Here is a 6,977-nt window from a genome sequence, read left to right as displayed (position 1 = left end):
TTACCCAGTAGTACGTTGTGTTTTTGTTACAATGGCTTTATTGAGATATTATAATTCACGTACCAAAAAATTCACTGAAAGTATACAATTTAGTGACTTTTAGGGTATGCAAAGAGGTGTGCCACTAATCTAATTCCAGAATATTTTCACCCCTTCCCCTGCAAAAAACCATACCCATAAGATACTGCTACTCCCCTTGTCCCCTCCCAGCAGCCTTCTGTAACCACTAGCCTACTTTCTGTGTGTGCAGATGTGCCTATTCTAGACATTTCATATAAATGGAATTATACAATACGTGGTCTTTTATGACTATTTTCTTTCACTTAGCATAATGTTTTCAAGGTTCATGCATTTTGTAGCCTGTATCAGGATGTCATTCCTTTTTATTGCCAAATAGTATTCTAGTGTATGAATGTATGACATTTGTTTGGCTGTATCATGTTTTGTTTATTCATTCATCAGGTGGGGACTTTGCACTGTTCCCACTTTTTGACTATTATGAACAATGCTGCTATGAATATCCATGTACAAGTTTTCATGTGGACATATGTTTTCAATTAGCTTGAGCATAAACTGAAGAGTCTAATTACTAGGTCATAAGCTAACTCTATGTTTAACATTTTGAGAAACTGCCAAACTGTTTTCCAAAGTGACTGCACTATATTACAACCTACCAGCAACGTATAAGGGTTCCAATTTCTCCACATTCTTGCCAACACTTGTTATAGCCTGTCCTTTTTTATTTTAGACATTCTAGAGTGGCTGAGAGCATACATCATATGATTTCTATCCTTCTAAATTTGTTAAGCTGTGTTTTATGCCCAGAATGTGGTCTATCTTGGTGAATTTTCTATGTGACATAGAATAACAATTTGAGACAGAACAATCATTAAGTAATGCCTCTCTTTTCATCCCTGATAATTTTCCTTACTTTGAAATCTGCTCTGTCTGAAATTAATACAGTTATTCTAGCTTTCATCTGATTAGGGTTAGCATGGTATATCCTTCTCCATCCCTTTACTTTTAATCTATGTGTTTTTATATTTAAAGTAGATTTCCTGTAGACACCATATAGTTGTGTCTTGTTTATTGATCCACTCTGACAATCTCTTTGAGTTGGTACTTAGGACATGGACACTTAAAATGATTACTGATATAGCTGGTTAATACCTACCATATTTGTTACTGTTTTCTATTTTATGCCCTTATTCTTTTTTCTTTTTGTTTTCTACTCTTTTTCTACCTTTGTGGTTTCAGTGGAGCATTTTCTACGATTCCATTTTTCTCTTCTTTCTTAGCATATCAATTACATTTCTCTTTTTAAATTTTTTTAGTGGTTGTCCTAGAGTTGCACTATACATTTACAACTAATCCAGATTCACTTTCAAATAACACAATACTATTTCATGGGTAGTTCAAGAAACCTATAAAAAAGCATTCCTAATTCTTCCCTCCTTCTTTGTATCATTGCTGTCATACATTTCACCATTGAATATATTTTTACTATTGCTTTGGATAAGCTGTTATGTATTAGATAAATTTAGAAAAGAAAAGCAAAGATTTTAATTTTACCTGAACTTATTTCACCTTTAATTCTATTTATATCTTTATAAGGATGTGAGTTACTGATATATCATTCTTCTCTTTTCTGAAGAACGTCTTTTAATATTTCTTACAATGCAGGTCTATTGGCAACATATTGCCTCAATTTTTGTTTTTATTTCTTTCTCATGTTTGAAGGATAACTGCACAGGACACCGAATTCTAGGTTGGTAGATTTTTTTGTCTCAGCACTTTAAATATTTCACTCTACTCTCTTCTTACTTGTGTGGTTTCTGAGAAGTCAATGTAATTCTCATTTTGTAACTCTATAGGGAAAGTGTCTTTTTTCCTCTGACTTCTTTCAAGATTTTTTTCTTTATCTTTGATTTTTTATTATTTGAATATGGTATGCGCAGGTATAGTTTCTTTGTTTGTGTTTTTGTTTTTCATTTATCTTGCTTGATGTTCTCTGAGCTTCCTGGATTTGTGATTTGGTGTCTGACATTAATTTGGGCAATTCTCAGTCATCATGGCTTCAAATATTTCTTCTCTTCTTTCCTCTCTTTTTTTCTTTTTGTTTTCTTTCTTTCTTCTTCTTTTTTTTTTTTTTTTTTTTTGTGTTCCCACTACAAGCTTGTTACACATTTTGTATATAGCCCACAGTTCTTGGGTATTCTGTTCTACTTTTTTCAGTCTTTTTTCTCTTTGCTTTTCAGTTTTTTGAGTCTTTGTTGACATATCTTCAAGTTTAGAGATTCTTTCCTCAGCTGCGTCCATTGAACTAGCATTTCTTCATTATTTTTTTCTTAGAATTTCCATCTCTCTGCTTGCATCACTCATTTGTTCTTGCATGTTGTCCACTTTTTCCATTAGAACACTTATCATATTAATCACAGTTGTTTTAAATTCATAGTCTGATAATTCCAACATTACTGCCACATCTAAGTCTGGTTCCGATGCTTGCTCTGTCTCTTCAAACTGTATTTTTTGCCTTTAGTATGCCTTATAATTTTTTTTTCTATTGAAAGCCTGACATGATGCACTGAGTATAAAAAACTGAATAAGTAAGTCTTTAATAATGTAGTGGTAAGGTATGCGGGATGGGAAGCAGTCTACAGTCCCATGATTAGGTCTTAATTATTTAGTGAGCTTGTGCTCCTCAGCTGTGAACTTTACAAATTATTCTTGCTTTTTTTTTGCCCCCTTTAGGTGGGACAGAATAGCTAGAGGGGCCTAGAGTTGCCTATTTCCCTGGTGGAAGGGAAATCTGTAATTGATTACACTGTGGTCAAATAGCTTCTCTTGAGTTTAGGCCTTGTTTAGAAAAACAGAATGCTCTGACATATTTTAAAATGTTTACTCTCTCCCTCTCTCTTACAGACTTTCACTGTGAGAACTTGGTAGAGCTCCTGGAGGTAAAGCTCACAAAAGTCTGCCCCTCTGCCTGTCAACACTGGATCCCCTCAGAGTTTTTAACTCCTAGATTTAGCCACATTGAGCCTCCAGCAATTCATCAATTGCAGTTCACAGTTTCCTATCCCAGCAATGATTCTCATAAGGGTTTCTGCTCATGGAGTTTTCTGAACATGGGTTTCAGTACATTATGATTATCTGTATCCACCTGTCTGTTTTTACAGTTCTGGCAGCAATGTTTCCCATTGTGATCTCAATTCTCTGATGGATCTAAGAAGAATTGTTGATTTTCAGTTTGTTCAGCTTTTTACTAGTTGTTAGAATGGAGAGACAACTTCCAAGCCCCTTAGATACCAAACTAGAAACCAAAAGTCACCAGAGAAATTTTTAGCTTTGACATATATAGCTACAGCTACGGTAAACACTAACTAACCCATAGTCAGATTAACATAAAGCCACAAGCTAAAGCCCTACTCACTTCAATTCCTTTCACCCAATATATCATGTCTGACCTTCAACAAAAAAGGCATGCAAAATGATACAATGTGAAACCTTAGGAGATAAGGTTTTCTCTCCACTTTTATAGTTTTTTGTTGTTGTTGTTTGTTGTCATTTTTGTTTGTTGATGAAAATAATAAACAATCTATAATAGGAATAGAAAGGGTTTGTTTTGAGCCAAACTGAGGACAATATCCCAGGAGGCACAGATTCAAGAAGCACTTGAATTGTGTTCTGCCAGACTACAAATTGAGGGGGCAGATATAGGCAAAACCCACCACATCACGTTGTTTGTCAAGAATTAGGATTGGAGCCGGCAAGATGTAAGGGTGCTGGTCAGGCAAGGATTGGTTTAGGTTTGAAATGGTTGTGTGGTTACAAAGGGGACCTTGAGACTATAAGGTTGCAGCTGGCAGCTGCTAGCATGTAGTGTTCTTGAGTTTGAGACAGTTCATAGAATTCACGTTCTCAGTGATGCAGGAATGTGTCTGAAACCATATCTGTAATGGCCACCTGGCTCCAATTGAATGCCTGAACCACAGTTACTCCATTTTGATTTTTAAATGCATTCTCTTCTTTTATGGTTAAAGCAGATGAACAATGCATGTTTGACAGGCCAGAAGACAGGCTGTTCTAGCATAAAGTTCATGCCAAATCAAATATAAGCCAGAATGGCTTCCCCTCATTTCAATGTGTGAAAATTTCTTGCATCATGTTGTTGCTGCTGTTTGCTCTGCTCGTTTTGTGACTTTTCTGGTCAAGTTACAAGTCTATATTCTTTGTCATGTGAAGCTGCCAAAGTCTGTGCTTGGTTAGCTTGGTAGTTAGGTAATAACTAGTTAGAGATTTCCTTGAACAGTAGGCTTTATTGCCTTTGCCACAAGGCTCTTTGTGTGTACTTGGGCAAGCTTTCAATGCACAGGCTGGTAGTTTAAAACTCTGCCTTAACCTTCACTTCCTGTTCACAGGAAACCTTGTGGTCAGCCAAAGATAAGAGAAAAGGACCTTCTCAGGTCTCTCCTGAGCACGCACACTGCCCTGTACATGCCTGTGTTCTAGGTTCCCAGGAAAATGTCTGAGATTTTCAGAGTCCCCTATGGACACCTAATCCCAGTTTTTCCTTGTAAGTATTTTTGTCAGGCTTTTGTTAGCTTCAACTGATACCATCATCTCAGGAAAGAGTAAGGTTAAACAATTGTTTGCTTGTTTGTTTGTTTGTTTGTTATTTACTAGCCAATGTCCTAGCAATGGTACTGCTTCCATAGAGAGCTCTGAATCAGGTCAAACAAAGAAAAGCCTGAAAATGGCTCTTCTCCAGGGGGTTTTAAAACAAGTCAAAGAGTCGCAATTACTGTGCTTTTGGGGGACTCCCACCTGTCCTGCCTCCTCCAGTGGCTGCTAGACTGCTGATTTTCCTAGACAGGATGGTTGTAAGGCTGTTGTTTATCATGGCTACAGCAGAGCTGAGGAGTTGGGGATGGGAATAAGGAAAGGTAAAACCCAAGAAGCCTGCAGTCTGACTGAGATTCAGCTGCTTTTCTTGCATAAATATATAAATAAGCAAAGGATGATTGCAAGCATTTGATTAATAACCAGAGTTCTGAAAAATGTTGATTTTCATGATTTTTGCCAGTGTTCTCATTGCTCTATGGAGCAGCAGATTTTTGGAGGTCCTTATTCTGCCATTCCAGAAATGTTTCTCCTATATTGTGTTAATGGCTTATGTTTTTATGTGATTGATTTACTACCACTGAAACTCTCCCAATAATGGTGAGAACTGCCTGATATACAAGTACTGATGGGAATCACATGCTGGGAATGTTTTGCCATCATTGCTTGATGTTCAAGTTCTCCTAATATCTCTTTTCTTAAAGGTAGCTACAAGTGGAGAATAAATGAGAGAAGCATTGCCAGGATATAAGAGAGTGGATGCTAAATCAGTTAACCAGAAATGGATCAGCTCCTCAGATCCAAAAAATTATGAAGATTGACATTTGGATAGATATAATTTTCCTTCAAAGAACATAGGAAGTGAAATACATTACTTTAAAAAACAGAAATCATTGCAAGATGAAGTGTGTCAGGGTGAGGGCAATGTAAATGCTTTGGCTTTTTCCTTATTTTAAAACATTCAATAGTTCTGTATTTTTAATTAAAATAGCAAGACATTAAGGTAAGATTTTGACTTTAGGTCTGAAGCTCACTTATATAACAAAACTAAACAAATATTTTTTAAAGACCAGATAGGACTTAAGGGAATTAATTATATTAAAGGTGGTAGTAATAATTTAGCAATGTTTTAACAGAAGGAAGATTATTGGTTAGTGTTTACCTGATTTAAGATAACCAGTCTTGCTGTAAAATTTGGAGATAGTGGATGATTTATATCAGACTATATCAAGGTTTTATTACATAAGATTCTTCCCATTTATAAGGTAGGACCAAAGGGAGGCGCTATAGCTATCTAAATTAATTCTACAGAACAGCTAAATTCAAACCATTATAATTTATTTTACTTCCCCCCCCCAGTTTTATTGGAAAATAATTGACACACATCATTTTTAAGTTTAAGGCATACAGCATGATGGTTTGATTTACATATATTGTGAAATGACTGCCACAGGAGGCACAGCTAACATCTATCTTCTCATATAGATACAATAAAAAGAAAAGAAAGAAAAAAGGAAAAAATATTTTCCTGTGATGAGAACTCTTAGAATTTACTCTTAACAACTTGCCTATGTATCATACAGCAATGCTAGCTATGGTCATCATGTTGTACCTTACATCCCCAGCATCCCCTGTCTTGTAACTGGAGGTTTATACCTTTTGACTGTGTTTCTCCATTACCTTCTTCCCCCTCCCTCCACCTCTGGTAACCACAAATCTGATGTTTTTTTCTATGAGTTTGGGTTTTTTTAGATTCCACGTATAAATGACATTATACAGTATTCGTCTTTCTCTGTTTTACTTATTTCACTTAACATTATGCTTTCAAGATTCAAGTATGTTGTTGCAAATGGTAGAATTTCCCTGTCTTTTTTTTTTTTTTTTTTTTTAATGGCTGAGTAATGCAATACATACCACAACTTCTTTTATCCATTCACCCATCAATGGACACTTAGGCCATGTCTTGGCCATTATAAATAATGCTACTATGAACATGGGGTTAGAATAACTCTTCATGTCAGTGTTTTTGTTTCCCTTGGATATATCCTTACAAGTGGAATTGCTGGATCATATCATTCTATTTTAAATTTTTTGAGGATCCTGTTTTCCATAGTGGCTCTATAAATTTATAATTCCAACAGCAATGCACAAGGGTTCCTTTTCTTCACATCCACACCAGCATTTGTTATTTTTTGTCTTGTTGGTGACAGCCATTCCAAAAGGAGTAAGGTGCTATCTCATCATGGTTTTAATTTGCATGCCCCTAATGACCAGTGATATTGAGCATCTTCGTATGTACCTTTGGCCTTTCATATATCTTCTTTGGAGAGATGTCTATTTAGGTCCTTTGCTGA

The sequence above is a fragment of the Camelus ferus genome, chromosome 17 (assembly GCF_009834535.1).
Source record: "Camelus ferus isolate YT-003-E chromosome 17, BCGSAC_Cfer_1.0, whole genome shotgun sequence".
In the NCBI taxonomy this organism is placed as follows: Eukaryota; Metazoa; Chordata; class Mammalia; order Artiodactyla; family Camelidae; genus Camelus; species Camelus ferus.
This window is presented reverse-complemented; position numbering follows the sequence as displayed.